This window comes from Microcaecilia unicolor, unplaced genomic scaffold (assembly GCF_901765095.1).
Source record: "Microcaecilia unicolor unplaced genomic scaffold, aMicUni1.1, whole genome shotgun sequence".
Classification (NCBI taxonomy): Eukaryota; Metazoa; Chordata; class Amphibia; order Gymnophiona; family Siphonopidae; genus Microcaecilia; species Microcaecilia unicolor.
Genome location: NW_021963347.1, coordinates 58,297 through 84,516, shown reverse-complemented (window position 1 = coordinate 84,516; position 26,220 = coordinate 58,297). Strand labels below are relative to the sequence as shown.

The window sequence follows — 26,220 nt, the reverse complement described above, 5'->3', positions numbered from 1 at the left end:
AACACATAGAGAAGCTCTTGTGTCGGCCATTGTTGGAGAAGAGCATCTACTCCCAGGGATCGAGGGTCCCGTCCTCTGCTGAAGAAGCGCGGCACTTGGCAATTGGCCGATGACGCCATCAGATCTAGGCTCGGCTGGCCCCAGCGCTTCGTGATGTCCAAGAACGCCTGAGCAGATAGCTGCCACTCTCCGGGCTCCAAGGTATGGTGACTGAGAAAGTCCGCATTGACATTCATGACTCCGGCAATGTGGGCCGCTGACAGCTGTTCCAGGTTCGCTTCCGCCCACTGGCATAGACTCATAGCTTCCTTGGCTAGAGGGGCGCTCTTGGTACCTCCCTGGCGGTTGACATAGGCCACAGCCGTGGCATTGTCCGACAGGACCCGTACAGGCTTGAACACCAGTACCGGGATGAACTCCAAAAGCGCCAACCGAATGGCTCTGAGTTCCAGGAGGTTGATAGACCACTTTGCCTCTGCAGGAGACCAGAGCCCCTGCGCTGTCCTTCCCAAGCAGTGGGCTCCCCAGCCCGATAACGAGGCGTCCGTCGTGACGACAATCCACTCTGGGGACACCAGAGGCATTCCCGCAGACAACTTGTCTGTCTGCATCCACCAGCTCAGCGCCTTGCGCACTGCTGGATCCAAGGGAAGACGCACCGCATAATCCTCCGACATCGGAGTCCAGCGCTGCAGCAGAGAGTGTTGTAGTGGTCTCATATGAGCCCTGGCCCAGGGCACTACTTCCATCGTGGCCGTCATAGAGCCCAACAGCTGCACATAGTCCCAAGCCCGAAGAGGAGAGGCTACTAGGAACTGGTCCACCTGAGCCTGAAGCTTGACAATCCGATTGTCTGGCAGGAACACTCTGCCCACTTGGGTGTCGAATCGAACTCCCAGATACTCCAGGGACTGAGTCGGGCGCAGCTGGCTCTTCTCCCAGTTGATGATCCATCCCAGGGAGCTCAAAAGAGCAACTACCCGGTCCACAGCTTTGCCGCACTCTGCATAAGAGGGGGCTCGGATCAACCAGTCGTCCAGATAAGGATGGACTTGTACTCCTTCCTTTCGCAGGAAGGCCGCTAAGACCACCATTACCTTGGAAAAGGTCCGCGGAGCAGTAGCCAACCCGAACGGGAGGGCTCTGAACTGGAAGTGTCGGCCCAGGACTGCAAAACGCAGAAAGCGTTGATGAGGAGGCCAGATGGGAATATGCAGGTACGCTTCCTTGATGTCCAAGGATGCCAGGTACTCCCCTGCCTTCACTGCCGCTATAACAGAGCGGAGAGTCTCCATGCGAAAGTGCCGCACTTTCAAGGCCCGATTGACCCCTTTGAGGTCGAGGATAGGCCGGACAGAACCTCCTTTCTTTGGTACCACAAAGTAAATGGAGTAACGCCCCTTGCCAAGCTGACTTTCTGGCACCGGAACGACCGCACCCAGGCGGATCAGATTGTCCAAAGTCTGCTGCACTGCCACAGCTTTGACCGGAGACTTGCAGGGAGAGAGTACAAACCCGTCTCTTAAGGGTCGGCAGAACTCTAGCTTGTAGCCGTCTCTGATGACTTCCAGCACCCAAGCGTCTGAAGTTATTGTGGTCCACTCGCCCAGAAACGAGGACAGCCGTCCTCCAATCTGCACTGGGGCGTGGACCAATACCCCGTCATTGGGTACGAGACCCTGGGGGAGGACCGGAGGGAGCACCTCCGGGACGGCGGTCTCTGCGAAAGGAATGCTGCTTGGGGGAGAAATTCCTCTTAAAGGAAGAGGGGGCAGAAGCACCCGACTTGCCCGGGCGGTACCGACGGGCTTCCTGAAACCGTACTCTGGAGGTACCGGGACGAGCACTAGCCCGAGCCCTGACCTCCGGTAACTTCTTGCCCTTAGACGTGCCGAGATCAGTCACGATTTTGTCCAGCTCGACCCCAAAGAGCAGCTTGCCTTTAAAAGGCAATCTAGCTAGGCGGGATTTTGAGGCGTGGTCAGCAGACCAATGTTTCAGCCAAAGCCACCGCCGCGCAGAGACAGTCTGAGTCATGCCTTTAGCTGAGGCTCTCAAGACATCATACAGCAAGTCTGCCAAATAGGCTAAGCCCGTTTCCAGGGCTGGCCAATCATTCCTCAAGAAATGATCCGAGGGGGAAGCCCGCTGCACCATAGTCAGGCACGCCCTGGCCACATAGGAGCCGCAAACTGAGGCCTGCAAACTTAAAGCAGCCGCCTCAAAGGACGACCTTAAGGCCGCCTCCAATCTCCTGTCTTGGGCGTCCTTTAGGGCCGTGCCACCTTCCACCGGCAATGCCGTTTTCTTAGTCACCGCAGTGATTAAAGAATCCACGGTAGGCCACAGATAGGCCTCACGTTCACTCACAGCCAAAGGATAGAGGCGGGACATAGCCCTAGCCACTTTAAGGCTCGCTTCTGGGACATCCCATTGAGCCAAAATTAAGGTGTGCATGGCATCATGCACGTGGAAGGTTCTAGGCGGGCGCTTAGTCCCCAGCATAATGGCAGAGCCAACAGGGGCTGAGGGATAGACGTCCTCCGGAGAGGATATCTTCAAAGTGTCCATGGCCTGTAACAACAGGTTGGGCAAATCCTCTGGGCGAAAAAGCCGCGCTGCAGAGGGGTCATCCGCTCCATCCGAGCGGGGATCCGTCTCCTCCAAGGAATCCGCAAAGGACCGTTGGGAGACCTCAGACACGCTGCCCTCATCTACATCGGAGGAGACAAATTCCTCCAAGGCCTGGGAATCAACCCGAGGGCATTTACCTCTGGGAACCTCAACCTCTTTACCAGAGGAGGGAGCGGGGGCAGCGTTGTGCATGAGGAAGGCCCGATGCAGCAGCAAAACAAACTCGGGGGAGAAACCCCCCAGACTGTGCACCTCCGCAGCCTGGGCAACAGCCCTAGGCGCGCTCTCAACCGGCGCTCGCAATAGCGGGGGAGACATGCTGCGCATCCAAAATGGCGTCCGGCGCGAAACTCCGCGAAGGAGCCGCGCGGGAAGAACGGCTCTTAACTTTAGCCGCTTCTGTGCCGTCGCCCAAATTAAGGGCGTTCATGGCATTAATGTCTCCAACCTCAAGGGCGGCCCAAGAAGAAGCCGTCCGAGCCGCGTGGCCGGCCAAGATGGCGGAGGCGAGGAGCGGGGGATGGGCGTTTATGGCGGGAAAAACCGCCACGCCGGAGGAAGGACCGGGACATGCATCGGTCGCGAAACTGTCACCCACCAAGAGCGAATCCGGCTTGAAGACCCCCGCATCCCCTCTAGAAGCGCTCGAGCGACCCGGGGAGCGACCCTTTGCGCCCTCGCCCTCCGACGCCATGAGCCACGAGGAGAAGAATCGGGGAACCCCCGCCCGCTATAAAAAGGTAAAATTACCTGCTGTCCGCTCCGAGTTGTAACGACCTGGTGTCTCAGTGAGTAGCTGCAATAGACGCTTAAATAAACGTCGAAATAAACGCCTTTAAGGCCGCTCAAAATTTTTTTTTTTTTTTTTTAACGGAGCCAGCGGGAGGGGGGAGAAAAGGAGGGACCTGGCACCACCAGGTTTGCACTTGCTCAAAAGAGCCCTCAACCCCAGGCACTCAACAAAACCTAAAAATTAGGCTTGGAGGCCTAGCCAGAGCTGCTGCTGTGTGTGACCACCACCTGCTGAGATAGAGAACATACTGAGGAGTTTCCGGCAGCACATGACCACATATAGGGAGGCAAAAGTTTGCTCTCTATCTCCACCTGCTGGTAGATGGACACAACCCACCAGTCTATGGATTGATCAGCTTGATGATATGGAAAACCTGTTTTCTCTCTTTTTTTTTTTTAATTTATTTTGTCCAAAATCATTGAAAAGCATAGTAACTTTTACTGGGTACCTTATCCAGGAGAATCAAATATGTACTTTTGTGGCACTTAGAAGTGCTTCTCAATCTTCTCCTGGAGACACACCTAGCCAAAAAAGAAAAACAATGAAATATAAATCTTCACAGCATGACTATTTCCAGTACTTAAAGGTACCCAATTAAAAGCAAAGTAAACTTTTTATTCAACATAGAAGATAAAACATTAGCCTTGCATAAATAGTGATTCAAGAGTATTAAAACTGTATTTACACCACACATAATCCTTCATGTCTCTTATCAAATTTTCACTATGCTCTCAAACAACACAATGTCTACCATGATGTCATATACTACTAACCTCCACTGTTTGAGCATATACTATTCTATAGTAGTCACGACCATCTTTCCTGCATTGCATGCAGCCAGCAGCTACTCCTTCAGCCAGTTCAACATATCAGCTGATGTGGGGCGTTTTGGTTTGTAGATGGGAAAGAGTCCATCAGGGAGAAAAGCTTTGCTGCCAGGAAACGGCAATAGAATCTCCCAGTTCACTACCAGTCAAGGAGGTTCGACTAAGAACAGATGGCACGACGTAAAAAAGCTGAAGCAGTCTCCTGCACATAGCTGCCATTTTAGTATACCCAAAACAAACATAGCTGCTGCATCCACTTTGTTGTTCTTTATTGTTGGTAGCATTTTTATTTGATCTCACTTATATTTTCAAAAATGCCATCATATATGCAACATACAGATGTATACAGAGGAGCAGTCAAAACAGAATAAATTTCATCAGTTAAAGTAGAAATTAGTTCTAAATCGTAATCAGTGTGTCATTTGGAGGGGCTGGTTATAGGGACTCTGTATTTATGCAGAGATGTTTTCACCAGGTAAAGGGCACCAAAACAGACATTATGTTATGAGAATCAGGTGCTCAACATTCAGAGTTTCTATTTATAAGCACAAGGGTTTTTTTTTAAACAATTATTAGGTTGAAACCTGGGAACATCTTTTTTTTTTCCTGTGCGTACATCAAAAGATGGTATGTGGGAACTTGCTCCTTTTGTTTTGTGGAATGCAGTTGTATATTATTAGGAGACTGCAAACGATTCAGAATACAGCAGTCAATTTAATTTTTGGACTGTTCAAATTTGATAGCATTTATCCTAGTTAATTTAAAGTTACACTGGCTACCCATTGAAGCCAGAATACATTTTAAGTTAGCTTGTTTTCTTTTTAAGCCTCTGTATGGTTTGGCACTGGATTATTTATACTCTGTTTTTAAATTTACTATTGTTCAGAGAACAAGACACATTGGTACAGTAGGTTACTCTTTTCCCTCAGCCAAAGGGAAAGAGATTATGTTTATTCAAAATTATGCTTGGCCTTTCAAGCAGCAAGGGCGTGGAGCAAGATTGCCACTATTTTCCACTCCTCTCAATCTTATTTTGTTTTCAAGAAAAAGATGAAAACTTTTTTGTTCCAGAAGTATGCAATCGCATGCTGAAAACTACTGAGGAAATGAAACTAGCTTCTTATTAAGTTGTAACCCACGTTGAATTGCGAGGTATTAGCGGGATAAAAGACTGGTTTACCATTACCACTTAATTTGTTTTTACTATTTCAAAGACAGGTATTCAATAACGGGGAAGAGCTTCCTTCATGCTGGTCAGTCCAAAGTCAGTCTAAATGTGCCAACATTGTCCAGTTCTACTGTACATATTTATTTCTTCTTCATGTCTGTTTGGTTGTAAAAGGTATTTTTTTTTATTTTATTTGGACTGTCTCCTGGCTGTGTGTTTGTACATAGATGTGCAATTTTATTACCCAGGCAGGCAAACAATACACCACCAAAATACAGTAGCATGCTATTACCAAGTTCATACTAAGTTAATTATATTCAGTGGAAAATAAATCTGTTGGCTGCTTGCTATGTGAATATTCCCGCCATATCATCAAGCAGATCAATCCATAGACTGGTGGGTTGTGTCCATCTACCAGCAGGTGGAGATATAAGGAGGCAAAAGATTGCTCTCTATGTGGTCATGTGCTGCCGGAAACTCCTCAGTATGTTCTTTATCTCTGCAGGTGTGTGGTCACACAGCAGCAGCTCTGGCTAGGTCTCCATGCCTAATTGTTTAGGTTTTGTTGAGTACCTGGGGTTGAGGGCTCTTCTTGAGCAAGTGAAACCTGGTGGTTCCAGGTTCCTCCTTTTATCCCCCCTCCCGCTGGCTCCGTTTAAAAAAAACAAAAAAAAACCCAGAAGAGACGTCTGAGAGAAAAACGTCTTTGGTTGCAGCTGTTCACTGGGACTCCAAATCGTTGCAGCTCGGAGCGAAAAGCAGGTAATTTTACCTTTTACTAGCGGGCAGGGGGTTCCCCGAACGGTCTCCATGTGGCTATGGAGTCGGATGGCAAGGGCACGAAAAGACGCTCCCCGGACCGCGTGCGCACGTCTAGTGGGGGGTTCAAAGGCAGAGACACCTTTTTTGGGCGCCTTTCCGGAGTCGGGAGAGTTCCCCGGGTTTTCCTCCAGTGCGGCAGTTTTTCCCGCCTTAGGCACCCATCCCCCGCTGGCCGCCCTCCCAGTTGTGGCCGGCCACGCTGCTCGGACGGCTTCTTCTTGGGCCACCCTTTGAGGTGGGAGACGTTAATAGTATGGTCACCCTTGACTCTTGTGACAGTAAAAAGTCGGCGAAATTAAAGCACTATTCTTCCCGCGCGGCTCCTTCGCGGAGTGTCGCGGCGGACGCCATTTTGGATGCGCAGCGCACCTCTCCCTTGCTCTTGGGAGCGCAGGTTGAGAGTGCCTCGAGGGCCGTGGCCCAGGCTGCAGAAGTGAACAGTCTGGGGGTTTTTCCTCTGAGTTTATTTTGCTGCTGCATCAGGATTTTCTTATGCAAAACGCTGCCCCTGCTCCCCTGTCTGATAAGGGTGACGAGGCGTCTATGATCAAACGCCCTCTGGTGGATCTCCAGGCCCTAGGGGACTGTCTCCTCTGATGTGGATGAGGGCACTGTATCGGAGTTCTCCCAAAGGTCCTTAGGGGATTCTTTGGAGGAGACTGATCCTCACTGGGATGGAGCGGATGACCCCTCTGCAGCACGGCTTTTTCGCTCAGAGTATTTGCCCAACCAGTGAGTGCAGGCCATGAACATTCTGAAAATTTCCTCTCTGGAGGAAGGCCCTCTCTCAGCCTCGGTGGGCTCAGCCATTATGATGGGAACTAAGTGCCCGCCTAGAACCTTCCACGTTCATGAAGCCATGCAGACTTTAAACTTGGCTCAATGGGATGCCCCTGAAGCGAGCCTTAAAGTAGCCAAAGCCATGTCCCGTCTGTACCCTCTGCCTGAGGGTGAACGGGAGGCCTTTCTCTGGCCTACAGTGGACTCTTTAATCACTGCGGTGACTAAGACGACGGCTCTGCTGGTGGAAGGTGGCACTGCCCTGAAGGACGCTCAGGACAGATCGGAGGCGGCCTTAAAGTTGGCCTTTGAGGCGGCCGCCCTGAGTTTGCAAGCCTCGGTTTGCGGCTCCTATGTGGCCAGGGCATGCCTGACCGTTTTGCAGCGGACTTCCCCCTCGGATTCTTCCTTGAGGGCGGACTGGCCGGCCCTGGAGTCAGGCTTGGCCTACTTGGTGGACTTGCTGTATGATGTCTTGAGAGCCTCGGCTAAAGGTATGGCTCAGACAGTCTCTGCCCGGCGGTGGCTGTGGCTCAAGCACTGGTCGGCTGACCATGCCTCAATCTCGCCTAGCCAAGTTGCCTTTTAAAGGCAAGCTGCTCTTTGGGGATGAGCTGGACAAGATCGTGACGGAGCTCGGCACGTCTAAGGGCAAGAGGTTGCCAGAGGGCAGGGCTCGGGCCGACAGTGCTCGCCCTGGTTCCTCCAAGGGCCGATTTCAGGAAGCCTGTCTGTATCACCCGGGCAAGTCGACCTCTTCCTTCAAGCGGAACTTCTCCCCCAAGCAGCATTCCTTTCGCAGGGACCGCCGGCCCGGAGGTTCGTCCTCCGGCCCTCCCCCAGGGTCTCGTACCCAATGACGGGGCCCTGGTCCATGCCCCAGAGCAGATAGGACGACGGCTATCCTCGTTTCTGGGAGAGTGGACCAGGGTAACTTCAGATGCTTGGGTTCTGGAAGTCATCAGAGATGGCTACAAGTTAGAGTTCTGCCGGCCCTTGAGAGACAGGTTTGTGAACGCTCCCTGCAAGTCTCCAGTCAAAGCGGACTTTGAACAACCTGATCCACCTGGGCGCGGTGGTTCCAGTGCCAGTAAATCAACTTGGCAATGGACGTTACTCCATTTACTTTGTGGTGCCCAAGAAGGGAGGCTCTGCCCGGCCTATTCTTGACCTCAAGGGAGTCAATCGGGCCTTGAAAATACGGCACTTCCGGATGGAGACTCTCCGCTCCGTAATAGCTGCGGTGAAAAAAGGAGAATTCCTGGCATCCTTGGACATCAAGGAAGCTTACTTACATATTCCCATCTGGCCGCCTCATCAGCGCTTCCTGCACTTTGCAGTCCTGGGTCGACACTTCCAGTTCAGAGCCCTCCCGTTCGGGTTGGCTACTGCTCCGCGGACCTTCTCCAAAATAATGGTGGTCATCGTGGCTTACCTCCACAAGGAAGGAGTGCAAGTCCATCCCTATCTGGACGACTGGCTGATCCGAGCCCCCTCTTACGCAGAGTGTGGGAGAGCTACGGACAGGGTTATTGCTCTTCTGAGCTCCCTGGGATGGATTGTCAACTGGGAGAAGAGCCAGCTGCGCCCAACTCAGTCCCTGGAGTATCTGGGAGTTCGATTCGACACCCAAGTGGGCAGAGTGTTCCTGCCAGACAACCAGAGTCTCAAGCTTCGGGCCCAGGTAGACTGGTTCCTAGCCTCCTCTACTCTTTGGGCTTGGGACTATGTGCAGCTGTTGGGCTCCATGTCGGCCACGATGGAAGTAGTGCCCTGGGCCAGGGCCCATATGAGACCACCTCAGCACTCTCTTCTGCGGCGGTGGACTCCAGTTTCGGAGGATTAAGCTGAACGCCTTCCCTTAGATCCAGCGGTGCGCAAGGTGCTGAGAGTTGGTGGCTGAGCCCAGACAAGCTGTCTGCAGGAATGCCTCTCACGACCCCGGAGTGGGCTGTCGTCACGACGGACGCCTGGTTGACAGGCTGGGGAGCCCACTGCCTGGGAAGGACAGTGCAGGGGCTCTGGTCTCCTGCAGAGGCGAAGTGGTCCATCAACCTCCTGGAACTCCGGGCCATTCGGTTGGCATTTCTAGAGTTTCTCCCGGTACGGGTCCTGCCGTACAATGCCATGGCTGTGACCTATGTCAATCGCCAGGGAGGTACCAGGAGCGTCCCTCTAGCCAAGGAAGCCATGAAGCTATGCCTGTGGGCGGAAGCGCATCTGGAACAGCTGTCGGCGGCCCACATTGCGGGAGTCATGAATGTCAAGGCGGACTTTCTCAGTCGCCATACTTTGGATCCCGGAGAGTGGCAGCTGTCTGCTCAGGTGTTCTTGGACATCACAAAGCGCTGGGGCCAGCCGAGCCTGAATCTGATGGTGTCCTTGGCCAATTGCCGCGTTTTTTCAGCAGAGGACGGGACCCTCGCTCTCTGGGAGTTGATGCTCTTCTCCAGCAGTGGCCGGCACAGGAGCTTATCTACGTGTTCCCGTGTTGCCTGGTAGCAAAGCATCCGGGCCAGGTGATCCTGGTGGGTCCGGATTGGCCCAGACGTCCCTGGTATGCGGACTTAATCAGGCTCTCAGTGGACAACCCTCTGAGGCTCTTGCATCAGGGTCCCCTTGGTGATGGAGGATCCCTCCCCCTTTGGTCTTACGGCCTGGCTCTTGAGCGGAAGCGGCTGAGGAAGAAGGGCTTCTCAGACAAGGTCTTCGCAACTATGCTGAGAGCGAGGAAGCGCTCTACTTCTACTACTTACGCCGGGGTTTGGTGTACCTTTGCATCGTGGTGCGAGGCAGGCTCTTTATCGCCCTTCACTGCTTTAATATCTTCAGTGTTGGCGTTCTTGTAAGAGGGTCTGGAAAGGCCTGTCGCTCAGTTCGCTGAAAGTCCAGGTGGCGGCTCTAGCTTGCTTCAGGAGCCGTCTGAAGGGTGCTTCCCTGGCTTCGCAGCCAGATGTGGTGCCCTTTTTCAAAGGAGTTAATCACCTGCGCCCTCTGCACTTGATAGTGCCTACTTGGAATCTCAATCTGGTGCTGCGGGCCTTGCAGAAGCCGCCCTCTGAGCCCTTGTCGAGGGTACCGCTGAAGGACCTGACGTTGAAAGCGGTCTATTTGGTGGCTATCACTTCAGCCAGAAGAGTTTCCTAGCTCCAGGCACTCATGTCGAGAGCCGTTCCTGCGGTTCACTGAGGCAGGAGTTTCGATTCACCCAGTGCCTTCCTTCCTGCCCAAGATTGTTTCTCGCTTCCATGTGAATCAGCAGCTTTGTCTACCCTCCTTTCATAGGGAGGATTACCGAAAAGGAGTACCCTGCTCTCAAATGTCTGGATGTTAGACGAGTCATCATCAGATACTTGGAAGTGACCAATGATTTCCAGAAGTCATATCACCTGTTTGTGCTGTTCGCAGGCCCTCGTAAGGGTCTGCAGGCATCTAAGCCTACTGCAGCACGTTGGGTCAAGGAGACGATTGCAGCAGCTTATGTAGCGGCAGGGAAGATTCCGCCTATTCAGCTGAAGGCTCACTCTACTAGAGCACAGGCGGCCTCGATGGCGGAGTCCAGATCTGTCTCCTTGGAAGAGATTTGCAGAGTGGCTACTTGGGCGTCGGCTCATACCTTCTCACGACATTACCGCTTGGATGTGGCTGCTCGGGCCGAGGCCCAGTTTGGAGCTTCAGTGTTGCGTTCAGGGATTTCCATGTCCCGCTCTGGGTGAGTACTGCTTCGGTGCATCCCACCAGTCTATGGATTGATCGGCTTGATGATATGGAAGGTAAAATTATGTATCATACCTGATAATTTTCTTTCCATTAATCATAGCCGATCAGTCCATAGTCCCTCCCAGATATCTGTATTGTTTGTGTTCTGGTTTTCCAGTTATATTTCAGGTTCAAGTTCAGTCTTCAGTTCCTGTTCAGAAGGACTTCCGTGTTCAAGTTCTTCCAATTGGAGTTTCATCGAGTCGAGATGATTTTGTGTTACAGTGAGCTGCTGCTTCCTCTCCCCCCGTTTCGACGGTGACTGGATTGATAACTAAATTATGCCGGCGCTCCCTCCCGCTTCGTGCGGCAGTAGGGCAGCTTTGTATCCCTCCTGCTTCGGTGGTGTTAGGGTAAGCCAGCTCCTCCCGCGGTTGCGGTAGAGGGATAAGCCAGTTCCCCCTGCGTCGGCGGGTGTGGTTTCCCGCCCACCGCCCCGGCGGTGGTGAGCTGGGCAGAGTGTCCCTTTGTGGGTGTAATTCTCTAAGTGCTGAGTCCTGCGGATGGAGCTTTGATATCGACATACTGAGGAGTTTCCGGCAGCACATGACCACATATAGGGAGGCAAAAGATTACTCTATCTCCACCTGCTGGTAGATGGACACAACCCACCAGTCTATGGATTGATCGGCTATGATTAATGGAAAGAAAATTATCAGGTATGATACATAATTTTACCATCATTGTTTCATTATTGCTACCAAGAATTACATATTATGGGTAGGGCTGCACATTAATTGCAATTAATAAATTAATCACCTACTACCTGGCATCACTGGCTCCCTCACCCTTCCGCAGTATCTTTTGAAATGGGAACTCAGGAGGCCTGCAGTCAAGTCTTAGAGGGGGGAGACGGAGAGAGAGAGAGAGAACAAAGACTTTGTACTGCGGGTGTGCGGGGGGACTTCAGGGAACCAGAGGCAGGGGAAGGGAAAATTAGGTTCTTACCTTGGTAATTTTCTTTCCTTTAGTCATAGCAGATGAAGCCATTACGTATGGGTTGTGTCCATCAACCAGCAGGGGGAGATAGAGAGCACTCAACTTTCCACAGTGCCTCATGGCCAGCCAGCTCCACTGCCTCTTCAGTATTTGAAGCTTCCAAAGCAGTATAGCAAACCGCAACGGGAATAACATGAACTTTCCTCACAGCGAACGATGGCCCCTTAAGGGCATGAACTCAAAAAAGGAGGGAATGAACTCATCCTCCTGGAGGGAATAAACTCGTCCTCCACTTTGTATAAACGGAGGGAATACTTGCATCCTCCAAAACAAACTGGAGGGAATGGACTCATCCTCCTATAAGTGAACATGAATCCTGAAGACTGGTTTTCCAACTTTCTCCCAAGGAAGGAACTTCAGGAAACAAGAACAGAACCTGAAACAGATTCACAGCATACAGACAATCATACAGGGAGGGCTCATGGCTTCATCTGCTATGATTAAAGGAAAGAAAATTACCAAGGTAAGAACCTAATTTTCCCTTCCTTGTCATCAAGCAGATGAAGCCATTACGTATGGGAAGTAAACAAAGCAATCCCTATATAGGGTGGGAACAGGTCACACCACGTGCTAGCACTTGTGCTCCAAAACGCACATCCCTCCTAGCAGCCACATCCAGCTTGTAATGTCGGGCAAAAGAGAGCTTAGAAGCCCATGTTGCTGCACTGCATATCTCTTGACGAGAGAGTGCTCCAGTTTCAGCCCAAGAGGAAGAAATTGCTCTGGTAGAATGCGCCTTAAAGGCTACAGGCGGAGACCGGCCGGCAAGCAGATAAGCTGAAAAGATAGTTTCTTTGAGCCAGCGGGCAATAGTGGCTTTAGACGCTGGAGACCCTCTGCGAGGACCTGATAGCAAACCAAACAGATGATCATAGATCCTGAAAGAGATAGTAACTCGCAGATACTGCAGCAGACTCCTGCGCACATCCAACAGGTGCAACTGCCTAAAAGATTCTAGAAACTCCTCCTTATCAAAGGAGGGCAAGAAAATAGGCTGGTTTAGGTGAAACGCTGAAACCACCTTACGCAAGAAGGAAGGCACGGTCCGAACCGTGACCCCGGACTCTGAGAATTGCAGAAATGGGTCTCTACAGGACAGCGCCTGGAGCTCTGACACCCGTCTCGCCGAAGTAATGTCCACAAGAAAAACAGCCTTTAGTGTCAAATCTTTCTTCGATGCTCGCCGAAGCGGCTCAAAAGGAGAAGCCTGCAGGGCTTTCAAAACTAGCCCCAGGTTCCAAGCTGGACAGGGTGCTCGCACAGAAGGCCGGAGCCGAAGCACCCCACTAGGAAACTGTTCCACATCTGGATGAGCAGCTAAAGACATGCCTTCAACCTTACCATGAAGGGAGGCCAACGCTGCCACTTGCACCCGCAGGGAATTATAGGCCAAGCCTATTTGTACACCATCCTGCAAAAAGTCCAGAATCGGCAAGACAGGAGTCCACATGGGTGTGATCGCTTTTGCAGCACACCAAGACTCAAACTGGCGCCAAATCCTGGCATAAGCCACGGAAGTGGAACGCTTGCGGGCCTGCAGGAGAGTGGAAATGACTGTTTGAATAGCCTTTGTCCCTCAATTGTGCCCTCTCAATTGCCATGCCATAAGACCAAAGCGGCAGGTGTCCTCCATGGCTACCGGGCCCTGTGACAACAGGTTCGGTACCAGAGGTAACGGAAGGGGAGCCTCCACTAGCATCTGTCGGAGGTCCGCATACCAAGGCCTCCTGGGCCAATCCGGGGTGATGAGGACCACTTCTCCTGGGTGCAGCCGAATCCGCAGGAGCACGCGCCCTATCAAGGGCCACGGAGGGAACACATAGTAGGCCCGGAGGCCAGGGCTTAGTCAAGGCATCCAACCCTGCCGAGCGATGATCTCTCCATCTGCTGAAGAAGCACGGGACTTTGGCATTTGAACTTGTCGCCATAAGATCCATCACGGGCTTGCCCCATTTGGCACATATCTGCAGGAATACTTCGTCTGCTAGTTCCCATTCTTCTGGATCGATCTGATGCCTGCTTAGATAATTGGCTTGCACGTTGCTCTGACCTGCAATGTGAGCTGCCGACAGAAACTGAAGATGCAGCTCGGCTCAGTGGCAAATCTGTTCGGCCTGCGCGGCCAGTGCTCTGCACTGAGTGCCGCCTTGTCGATTTATGTAGGCCACTGCTGTCGTGTTGTCTGACATCACTCTGACAGCCAATCCTTCCAGAGTCACTTGAAAGGCCAGAAGTGCCTGAAACACCGCTTTCAACTCCAGGCGGTTGATGGACCACTCTGACTCCTCGGGTGTCCATAGACCCTGGGCTTGCTTCCCCTTGCAATGTGCGCCCCAGCCCTTCAGGCTGGCATCTGTCACTACTAGACACTAATTGGGGAGCGCCAGCGGCATTCCTCGCCGCAGCATGCTGTCTGAGAGCCACCACTCCATGCTGAGTCGGGCCGCAGGGAGCCAAGAAAGTCTGCATTGATAATCCTGAGAAACTGGAGACCATCTTTGAAGTAGAGAATACTGTAGAGGTCTCAGGTGCGCTCTCGCCCAGGGCACCACTTCCAATGTGGCTGTCATCAATCCCAGTAGCTGGACAATGTCCCAAGCTCACGGGCGGGGCATCCTCAGGAGCAGACGGACTTGATTCTGAAGCTTGCACCGCCTTAGCTCAGGTAGGTATACATAGCCCGAGTCTGGTCGAACCTGGCCCCCAAATATTCTAGAGATTGCGAGGGGGTCAGGTGACTTTTGGCCACATTGACGACCCAGCCTAGAGATTGAAGTACTGAGACCACTCTGGCTGTAGCTTGATAGCTCTCTTGAGTCTGCTCTGATGAGCCAGTCGTCTAGGTACGGGTGAAACCTGATACCTTATCGCCTGAGCAAAGCAGCTACTACCACCATTACCTTCAAAAAGGTTCGGGGAGCTGTGGCGAGGCCAAAAGGCAAGGCCCGGAACTGGAAATGTTTTCCCAACACCGCAAACCTCAGAAACTTCTGGAGCGGGGGCCAAATTGGTATGTGCAAGTAAGCTTCTTTCAGGTCTAGAGACGTGAGAAACTCTCCTGGCTATACCGCAGCAATGACTGAGCACAGGGTTTCCATGTGGAAATGCCGCACTCTCAGGGACTTGTTTAATGCTTTTAAGTCCAGAATAGGGCGAAAAGACCCACCTTTTTGCGGCACCACAAAGTAGATGCAGCATCGGCCGTAGCCGTGTTCGGCGGGAGGTAACAGGGACATGGCCCCTAACTGAATCAGACCTTGCAAGGTCTCCTCTACCGCCGCCCGTTTGGCGGCAGAACAGCATCGGGACTCCACAAACACGTCTCTTACTGGAGCATTGAATTCTATTCTGTAGCCATCTCTGATCAGGTCCAGAACCCACTGATCTGAGGAAATATTGGCCCACTCCTCGGCAAAGACGTCCTCCGATGACAGGAAGCGAGGAGGGGGCCGGCGCACCATCATTGAGAGGGTCGCCCCTGAACTCCAGGCCTAGAGCCGGTGGCTGCGGAACGCTTGTCCGAGCGAAAGGAGTTCCTCTGCTGAAAAATGGGCACGAGAAGTGAACCCAGCAGAACGCCCCGGGCGGTACCTTCTAGCTTCACGGAAGCGAGGTCTATAAGAGGAGTGGGACTGCCTGGCCCTTGGAGGAAGGCCTCGGCCTATCTTCGGGCAAGCGCTGGGGTTTAGATCTCCCAGGCCTTTAACAATTTTCTCCAACTCCTCACCAAATAGGAGAAGGCCTTGAAAGGGCAACTTCACCAACCTTTGCTTAGAGGCCATGTCCGCTGCCCAATGTCGCAGCCAAATAAGACGGCGAGCCGCCACTGCTACTGCCATTTGTTTAGCCGAAGCTCTGACAATATCATAAAGGGCATCAGCCAAAAAGGACAAGGCCGACTCCAGCCACGGAGCCACATCCGAGAAGGGCTCCGCTCCATCTCCGGGCTGTTCCACTGCCAGTTGCAACCACACCAGGCAGGCTCTAGCAGCATAACAACTGCATCCAGACGCCCGAACGGTAAGACCTGTAATTTCAAAGGACCGTTTAAGTGCTGCTTCCAGCCTACGGTCTTGTATATCCTTCAGGGCAACTCCTCCTTCCACAGGGAGGGTAGTTCTCTGTCACCGCAGTGACTAGGGCATCTACTTTAGGCATTGCAAAGCGAGCCAAATGCTCCTCCCGCAGAGGGCATAATTGCCCCATAGCCCTGGAAACTTTCAAAGGCCCCTCGGGGTCAGCCCACTGAGCGGAAATAAGCTCTTGTATGGAGTCATGCAAAGGAAAGGCTCGAGCAGGCTTTTTGGTACTAGCCATCCTAGGATTCACAGAGGAGGCCGTGCCACTGTCAGGCTCTTCCATAGAAAGGACCTGTAGGACATCTGAAATAAGCGCTGGCAGCTCATCACGGTGGAAAATCCTCACCGCGGAGGGATCATCCAGATCCTGTGGTAATTCTGCACCTGACTCTGGCTCCTCAGACCACGAAGGCCTGCGAGAACTCTCCGAATCCTCACAGCCATAATTATGGGCATTTGCTTTAAACTTTTGACTATTTTATTTAATTTATCCAGAACTTACATGCACATGGTATTGCTTATTAAACCCAAAGGCAAAACCTAAGGGTGGTTAAACAATTTGGTATAAACTATGATGTGCTGTAGAAGTTGTTTACTTTTACACAATGTGTGATGGATGCCTGTTCTGGTGAGTGCATACTTATGGCTATGATTTCTGAACATGTTGCATCATTAAATCACTATAATCACACCAAATCTTACCCTCCTCATATCAGAGCGCCTTAAAATTCTTGGAGTCACAATTGACTGAAATATTACACTTGAAAGCCATGTGAAGAATACAACAAAGAAAATGTTCCATTCAATGTGGAAACTCAAAAGAGAAACCTTTCTTCGCAAGGGAAATATTTCGTAGTCTGGTACAATCAATGGTACTAAGTCACCTAGACTATTGCAATGCACTCTACATTGGTTGTAAAGAACTAATCAATCATCAAGAAGCTTCAAACAGCCCAAAATACTGCAGCCAGACTCATATTTGGTAAAACAAAATACGAACGTGCCAAACCCTTAAGAGAGAAACTACACTGGCTTCCACTTAAAGAACGTATTATAGTCAAGGTCTGCACCCTGGTTCATAGAATAATTTACAGAGATGCCCCGGTCTACATGTTAGACCTCATAGACCTACCACCCAGGAACACTAAAAGATCAGTACGCACATTCCTGAATCTACACTTCCCCAGCTGCAAAGGACTAAAATACAAATTAACAAATGCATCTAGCTTTTCCTACATAAGCACGCAGCTATGGAATGCATTACTACTTGACGTGAAAAAAATGGGCGACAACCAACTTTCGGAAATTACTGAAGACTTACCTTTTCAACAAGGCATACCGCATCGACCCATTTTTTTGAACTTTAATGTATTATATGAACGGTAACACATTACCACTGTATCTATTATTCCAAATTTGATTTCTTTATATCTGTTTGCTTAATTCTACTATATCACTTATGCTCTTTATGTAACACTGCTTGTATCTTTTACTCTGGAATGGCGATCGCCATGACGGATCAATGTAAGCCACATTGATCCAGCAAATAGGTGGGAAAATGTGGGATAAGTACATAAGTACATAAGTAGTGCCATACTGGGAAAGACCAAAGGTCCATCTAGCCCAGCATCCTGTCACCGACAGTGGCCAATCCAGGTCAAGGGCACCTGGCACGCTCCCTAAACGTAAAAACATTCCAGACAAGTTATACCTAAAAATGCGGAATTTTTCCAAGTCCATTTAATAGCGGTCTATGGACTTGTCCTTTAGGAATCTATCTAACCCCTTTTTAAACTCCGTCAAGCTAACCGCCCGTACCACGTTCTCTGGCAACGAATTCCAGAGTCTAATTACACGTTGGGTGAAGAAAAATTTTCTCCGATTCGTTTTAAATTTACAAATGCAACAATAAATAAATAAAAGGGCAGACTTTTAAATGCCCAGTTGGGTATATATGGTAATCTCACCATTTTTTTTTTTTAATAAAATTGTATCGAACAACCAATTTAACAACATGCTGGAGCCACTGTCTCCAATATCATTCCAATATACAAATATTCTAACATTTTCCATCAACCGTATTTTCTCCCCTTACACCCTATTAACCCCCCCCCCCCCCCCCATTTTCCCCTCCTCCCCCACTCTTCCTTGGTTTATTCAGGCTGTTGTCCTGGAGCTCCACCCAGAATATTTTCCAGGTGTAGCCACTCTTCTGCAGACGGGCAAAATTTCCCCCTATGTCTATCTGTCATCTTTTCCATTGCCACCACCATCTTAAATTTCTCTATCCAATCATTCCCCATTGGACCCATTGTTTGCTTCCATTTCAAGGCTATTATAGTTTTTGACGCCACTAGCCCCATTCTTTTAATTCTACATTGCCACTTCTCTCCCCCCCCCCCCCCCCCCCCCGTTTCCCCAACCTAGTAAACACCACTTGGGATCACAGGGGAACAGGGTACCCACCGCTTTGGTTAATAAGCTTGTTACTTCTTCCCAAAACACCTGCAGTACCAGGCATTCCCACCATATGTGAAAGTATGTTCCCTTTCCCTTCTCACATCTCCAACCTCTATCTGAAGTATTTGGATACATTGCTTTTACCTTGTCTGGCATATAGTACCATCTACTTAATATCTTATATGCAATCTCTTTTATTAGTACACATATTGAAGCTTTTTTTTTTTTTTTTTTACCTCCAGACATTTTCCTCCATTCAGCTTCACTAAACTCTTTGTCAAGGTCCTGTTCCCAGGCTAGCATATAAGGTAATTTTACGAAATCCCTTCCCCTAATGTGCTCAAAGTTTAGTAATCCCTTTCCCACCCAAATCTATGTCCCCCCACAGATTTTCAAACTTTTCACTTTTTGTTGGACCATCTTTTAACCCCTTCTCTTTTACAATATAATTTTTCACCTGTCTCCGGCAAATCATAATCCTTCCTAAGGACCTCAAAACTCGAATTGATCCTTCATCCAATCCAAAAAATCCCTAAAACGAATCAGTCCTTTTTGGAACCATGTGAGAAATACCCTATTCTCCCCTCCTCCTGGAAACCGAGGTTCTTGAGTTATCCAGGCATATGTCGATCTATTCTGAGTTCCACTTAATTTCTTTTTGAGTACACCCCACAACGTCAGCAAATGGGTTTAAAGACATCCTCTTGTAAGTAAGCTCTGGAGTGGATCCCCACAGAAGGGCATCTAACCTCCCCCCTTGGACAAATATCTGTTCTAACCTTGTTGCAGGTGAAAGATCCACTTTACTCCACACCCCAATCTGTTTTAATTGGGCTGCCCAGTAGTACCAAAGTACATTTGGCATACCCCTTCCTCCTTGTTCCACTGCCCTCCACAAGGTCTTCTGTGACAATCTAGCCTGGTGTCCTCTCCAGACAAACCCACCCAATTTAGTTTGTAATTTCAGTAGTTCCCCCTTAGGGACAGGGACTGGTAAAGTCAAACAAGAACAGTAGCCTAGGCATAATATTCATCTTTATAGCTGCTATCCGCCCCCACCAAGATAGCCAACTCAGCTTCCATCTACTTAAGTCCCTTCTTATTGCTTTAATAAGTGGCACATCTCTCTATATAAAAGGCAACACCAACGTTCTATGAAGCCTCCAGCCGGAAGTGTGAAGGGGGCGAGATATCCGGTTTCCCTATGAGTGTCTGCCCCGCCCTCTCTGTAACACAGTCAGTGAAGGAAAACAGCAGAGCACGAAATCAAATTGCTGGCTCTGTAACAGTGAAGGACTCAGAGGGGGGAGGGGAGAGAGGCCAGAGGGCAGGTACACACACACTCCCACATGCACACAGAAGAAAACATTGCTAGCCCCCGTTTCATTTGCATCAGAAACAGGGCTTTTTTTTTACTAGTAATTCAATAAATATAAGCTTATCAAAACATTTCCTACACAAGCGCAACCTCACCTGAAGAAACTCATACCAAACCAGCCTGCTGTGGGCACATTTTACATGCTACCCAAGATCCACAAACCAGGAAACCCTGGCAGATCAATCATATCAGGTATTGGCACACTCACGGAAGAAATATCAGGATTCATAGAGGGAATTCTGAAACCTCTCGTACACAAAACTAACAGCTTCATACAAGACACCACAGACTTTCTGAATAAATTGAAAAATATCAAGCAACTACCACCTAACACCCTTCTGGTCACGATGGATGTAGAATCACTATACAGCAACATTCCACATGCGGATGGCATAGCTGCATGTGGAAGACTCCTAAAAAAAAATCCACACTGGACCATCAATACTCACCAGAAACTATTACAAAATTAATCAAATTCATTTTAACTCACAACTACTTCCGCTTTAACAATGATATCTATCTACAAGTAATGGGCACTGCGATGGGCACCAGGACAGCACCCCAATATGCCAACCTTTTTATGGCTGAGCTGGAAGAGACATTTCTGAATACACACCAGACCAAACCTCTAAAATACTACCGGTACATCGATGACATTTTTATGATTTGGACGAAGGGTGAAGAAACTCTGAAACAATTTTATTCTGCCTTCAATACATACCATCCTACAATCAGATTCAAAATTGACTACTCCCCAGAAAAAGTCAATTTTTTGTACACCACGGTCTCAATCAGTGATGGCTGTATACAAACATCTATATACAAGAAACCCACAGACAGATGCAGCTACCTCCACAACTCCAGCTTCCATCCTTCACATACAAAAAGATCCATCATTTACAGCCAAGCCACAAGATACCACCGTATCTGCTCTGACCCAGGGGACAGAGACAGACACCTTAAAAGCCTGACTGCAGCCTTCAAACAGAAAGGCTACAACCCCAAAATAATCTCCAAGAATATTGCCTCCTCCCTCAAAACACCCAGGGAGAATCTGCTACAGTACAAGGAGGAAAAAAGCCACAGACAGAATCCCCCTTGTAGTGACATACAATCCAGGGCTGGAAAAGCTGAGGAAAATCATAAGAGATCTACAACCTATACTCCAGGAGGATGAATTACTGAAAGAGATATTCCCATCCCCACCAGTACTGGCCTTCCGACAGCCACCCAACTTAAAACACAAGCTAATCAGAAGTAAACTTCCATCACAGACTGAAAAGGATCAGAAGGGCACACTTCCCTGTAATTTATCCAGTTGCAAACTATGCCAAAATATTTCACAGGACCCCAAAGTCATCCACAAAGGAAAGATATTCAACATAAAGGGATCTTTCACTTGCTCATCTTCCAATGTGGTATATATCATTCAGTGTAAAAAATGTAACTAAGGATGCTATATTGGAGAAACAGGCCAGATGCTTAAGACAAGATTCAATTTACATAGACATCACATGAACAATGCTGGTGCCAGTAGGGTTCCCACACCTGTTGGTCAACATTTTACAGGACCAGGACACTGTACCAGTGACTTCACAGTGAGAATCCTGAAATGTAACTTTAAAACCATACAAGAACGTAAGACCTTTGAAGTCAGAATGATTGAATATTTTAACACCCAACAGAAAGGACTTAACAAGGATCTGGGGTTCCTAGCCCATTATAAACCATAAAGCTGTATGTCTCTGTTGATCACCCCACCCCTCACCTATCCACACCCATCCTGTTAGAATATCAATGATATGCTTTGATGTCCCCATGCATACCTCCTACCCACCCCCATCCTGTCAGACTGTCATAGTAATGCTTGAATGTTTTCACTTATATATACTGTCAGCTAGCACATTTGCTTATTTCCGATCTGACGAAGGGCAACCTTCGAAAGCTAATCAAGAAATGTATTAAGTTATGTCCAATAAAAAAAAGGTATATTTTCTTTTCCATGTTTTATTTTGTTTGATTTCTATTGGCAAACCAGAAGAAATTCAAATTAAGAATAGCTGAACATCTGTGCATAGGAGTCAACTTTTCAAAAATATTGGGGGTGCTGAACCCAACAGAAATTACTTCCCCCTGGACACAATAAAGGAATTTGTTTAATATTGGGGGTGCTTAGGCAGCCACAGAGCTGGCTCCTATGCATCTGTGTCATATTCATAACAAACACATTCAGGCTTCTTTAGTCCAACATTGGATGAATGCTAATCCTTCAACTGATGAGTTTAAAATTTGTAGTGTTACTGCAAATATGCAACACTGAGGGAGACATATCCAAAAAGCTTTTACTAAAGGAACAAAGAATAATCTAGAATTGGCAAACGGTGACCCCATTAGGTCTTGAGACAGAGTAGTATATTTGAACACAGCTACTGGTCCTGAAGATATAGTAAGTGGGGTTAGATTTGATGTTTACAGCACATTTGTGGGCATCTTTTCAGTCGGGGAAATCTCTAAGCGGGAGTTTCTAACTAGTCTGCTCCAAAGATAATTTAAATGGAACTTCAAGTTCATAATGAGAACCAGTGGTGGGCAAGGAAAAAAAATGTGACATTTAGTCTATATTTAGGAAAATCAGTAATCGTAATTTCTCTTTTAGATCTACCTTATTAGATTCAGAAAGCAGCATAAGTCTGATCTCCTGAAGACGCTTTCGGCGAAACACTGGACCGTGTAGAGATCGGTAGAAACTAGCAACAATCAACGAAACTATCTTTCGCAAATCTTTGAAGACATACTTCTTCAATAAGGCCTACAATTAGAACATATAACCTCACTAGTCCACCTCACCAACCAACTCAGTTATGAAAGCCCACCTTCTACACCTACCCTAATTACTCCCTTCTTTCTTCCTTTATGTAATCTCTGCACATCACTAACTGTATCTGATATCCTGGAACGACAATGTAATAAAACTATGTAAGCCACATTGCGCCTGCAAATAGGTGGGAAAATGTGGGATACAAATGTAATAAATAAAATAAATAGCACAGATCTTTAAGACCAGCAATTTTTGGTAGAAACTATTTGAAGATTGGAATTTATGTTTGATTCTTCTCATGAACGGGATTTGAACTGTGACTATTTGAAACGACGTGGCGACTATTGTAGCAGAGTGATAGACAGAGATATTGGTATTTATCAGTGACATTTCATAGCAAGCCCTGAATTATTGGAAGGACTGCTGCTCAAGTTTTTAGATATCCATTTGTTACTTTTTGATTGGGAATTTTTTTTTTTCAACTTTGGCAGGATAGTCAATTTCTGGAGTCAAGTAATGAAGTTTGACACCATGTAGCTGCTGCAGCTTGAAGATTTTTTTTGAGCACAGATTTGGTGTGATATTCTCACAGAAGATTCTTTGATTACACTGGTAAACGGCATTTTTGTTACAAAGAATGTGAATGGTGTTCTTAGCTAAGTCATGGGTGCTGAATTCGAAAATGAAATCAGTTTTTGCCTGTTGGGCTCAGTTTTCTTGTGACACGCTACCCTTTTTATAAAAATCCTTTAAAACGCTGCATTTTGGTACCCTGCTGTGCAGGGCCGCCGAGAGGGGGGGGGGGCCCGGTGCCAGTCCCACCCGCCCTCTGACCGTCTGCCACGAGGCAGGCCACCTGTATTTAAATCACCATGCGGTGCAACTCTCCCTCTCACCTCCCTGTGAGGCGGAACCCCTCCCTTCCTGTATCCCGCCCTTGGGGGAGCAGCAGCGGCGGGGGCGAGGCGGCCTTGTCCCAGGCCCGGCCAAGTTTCTCGGCAGCCCTGATGCTGTGGATTAATTTAATTCAGCAGTTGTAATTGTTGGAAAAACAATTGAAATATACTAGGAATTACAATACGAAACCCTTAGTTTAGAAAGCCACCACCAGGAAATAAGGGAGGTTTGGCAACACTGCCCATGAGTCATGCTCGAACATGTTCAAACACGTTCTGTTGCATCAGTTGCCACCTGTATCTCAGCATTGAGAGTTCAGTCAACAATTGCTGTTGGAAGTGACTGCTTGTAGTTCTACGTTTGTGAAAGTTTGTGTTTTGTGTCATTTCAGAAGAAATGCCTCGTACCTGTGCAAATAGCCCAACTTCTTTTTATTCTGTGGAGAGTGTACTCAAATCGCGAAAACTTAATCCTCTTGTAAAAAAGTGCTACGAACTATATTTCGGGTGTAAGGTTGGTGAACAGGACCGCAAATGGGCTTCCCACATTTGCTGTTCGATATGTGTTACACTCCTGACAGGCTGGTTAAAAGGAAGACATCGCATGCCCTTTGCTGTTCTCATGATTTGGAGGGAACCAACTGATCACACAACAGACTTATTTCTGTCTGACAAAAATAGCAGGAATTACCTAAAAAACAAGGAAAACTGTGCAATATCGTAACTTACCATCTGCTATAAGACCTGTATGTCACAGTGAAGAATTGCCATACTAGTGCCTCCTGAGAATTTGATAGTGAGTGAAGATGAATACAGTGACGAACATGCTGAAGACAGAGAAGGGGACCCATCATTTCAGGACCTCTGTGAATCAAATGTGCCCCACTTTTTGACACAAGGGAATCTCAACGATCTTGTTCGTGATTTAAATTTGTCGAAGCAACAGGCTGAGCTTTTAGGATTGTGATTAAAAGGATGGAATCTTCTTTCTTGCGATACAAAAGTGAGTGTTTTTCGTGACTGACATGCTATTTTTTCTGAATATTTCTCCAAGGAAGGTGACATGGTCTTTTGTAATGATATCGAATCCGTTAGAACGGTTCCACCAGGACATTTCTCAAATGGAAAAGCGTCATCAAGGCAAATGGAATGCCGCAATGTTGTCCGACTACTGCTGGACCTTACAGAGAGACGTTCCCGAGGCAAAGTACCACAGGAAATCAGGAAGGAAATCTTTAGGTATGTTTCTTCACTTCTCTTTACTCTTATGTTGCTTATATCTTTGATTTCTTTGTGAACTGACAGTTTTTTGGAACTCTTGTAGCAGAAGCGTGTCATTTTGCCAGATACATATAATAGCTACATACGCCGACACAAGCATTTACAAAAACCATCATCACATGAAAACCGAGGCTGATACAGAAATTCTGAAATGAGATCTGGATTCAGGGAAGAATTCTCTTCCAGAAAATGTTTTGTTCTTGTTACAGAAAAAAAAAAGGGTTTTTTTTGTAGATCAGTGCTATTGAAGCACTAGAAATAAATGCCCGTTTCTGAGCGCAATGAAATGGGCGCTAGCAAGGGGCCCCCTCCCTCCGAGCTACTTGCCTTGTTCGGTGTTCGCGTCGCTGTGTGAGGGTAGGGTTTTGTTTTTTTTTTGTTTGCTGCGCCTCCGTGGCCGTGCCTGTGGCGTTTCGGGCCTCGAGTGTTATAGCTCCGCCCTCGACGTCATGATGTTTTGACGCGAGGGCGGTGCAGACACTCCAGGGCACACCGGATATCTCGGGCGCCTCAACTTCCGTGGAGGCTTCAGAACGTTAGGGTTGCCTTTTATATAGAGAGAAGAGATTCATGGTGGTCTCCTTGGTAGCTCTACATTATAGCAGAAGTGTTATCCAGCCCCTTGTTCAGATAAGTGGCATTTAAGTATATAACATTCTAAGAACCACTAATGGTGCAATGATTGAATTGAGGGGGTCAACAGCTTTAATAGCACCATAGAGCTATAGCAGGTGAGACCACTGTTGATAACTGAACACCCAAACAATATATAATACCACTATACTACTAGCATGTACTATAGTGGTATTAGAGTGATTTTTTTCCACACCCTATTAATTGGTATTTAGTGGATAACTGAACACCTACATTATATTTTACAGTTAAGCATTTGAAAACTGTATGATGAGTACATGTTTTATATTTATACTAGTAAAAAAGGCCCGTTTCTGACACAAATGAAACGGGCGCTAGCAAGGTTTTCCTCGGAGTGTGTATGTTTGGGAGAGTGTATGTGAGAGTGACTGTTTGAGAGTCAGAGTGAAAGTGTGAGTGTGTGAGAGAGAGAGTGAGTCTGGGTGTGAGTGTGTTTGTGACAGAGTGTGTGTGTGAGAATGAGAGTGTGTGCAAGTGTGTATGTGAGACACAGTGTGAGAGAGAGTGTGTGTGTGTGGGCGAGAGAGAGAGTGTGTGTGAGACACAGATTCTCTGTGAGAGTGAGTGTATGAGACCAAGCGAGTGTGTGAGTGACTGTGTGGCACATAGAGAGTGAATGTGATACAGTGTGAGATAGAGTGTGTGAGAGTGAGAGTCAGAAAGACATTGTATATGAGAGAGAGAGTGTGAGCCCTGCCCTCCCAATCCATGTTCCTCTGTCACCTGCCGCCTCCATTCATCCCTATCCAGCAATTCCCATCTCTCCCTGAGGCCTGCCCTGCAATCCATATCCATCCATGCCCATCTGTCCCCTCCATTCATCCCTATCCAGCAATTCCCCTCTCCCTGAGTCCTGTCCTTCCAATCCATGC

At 48.4% G+C, this 26,220-nt stretch overlaps 1 protein-coding gene across 3 annotated transcripts in view; it reads right to left on the bottom strand.

Moving 5' to 3' along the window:
• The window catches only part of LOC115459228, a 34,606-nt gene that overhangs the window by 5,361 nt on the left and 3,025 nt on the right, over positions 1-26,220 (bottom strand). For all 3 annotated transcript variants that reach the window (XM_030189084.1, XM_030189083.1, XM_030189082.1), the window contains one exon: positions 3,876-3,948. The gene's annotated coding sequence lies outside the window, so the exon portion shown is untranslated. The remainder of the gene's footprint in view (positions 1-3,875; positions 3,949-26,220) is intronic.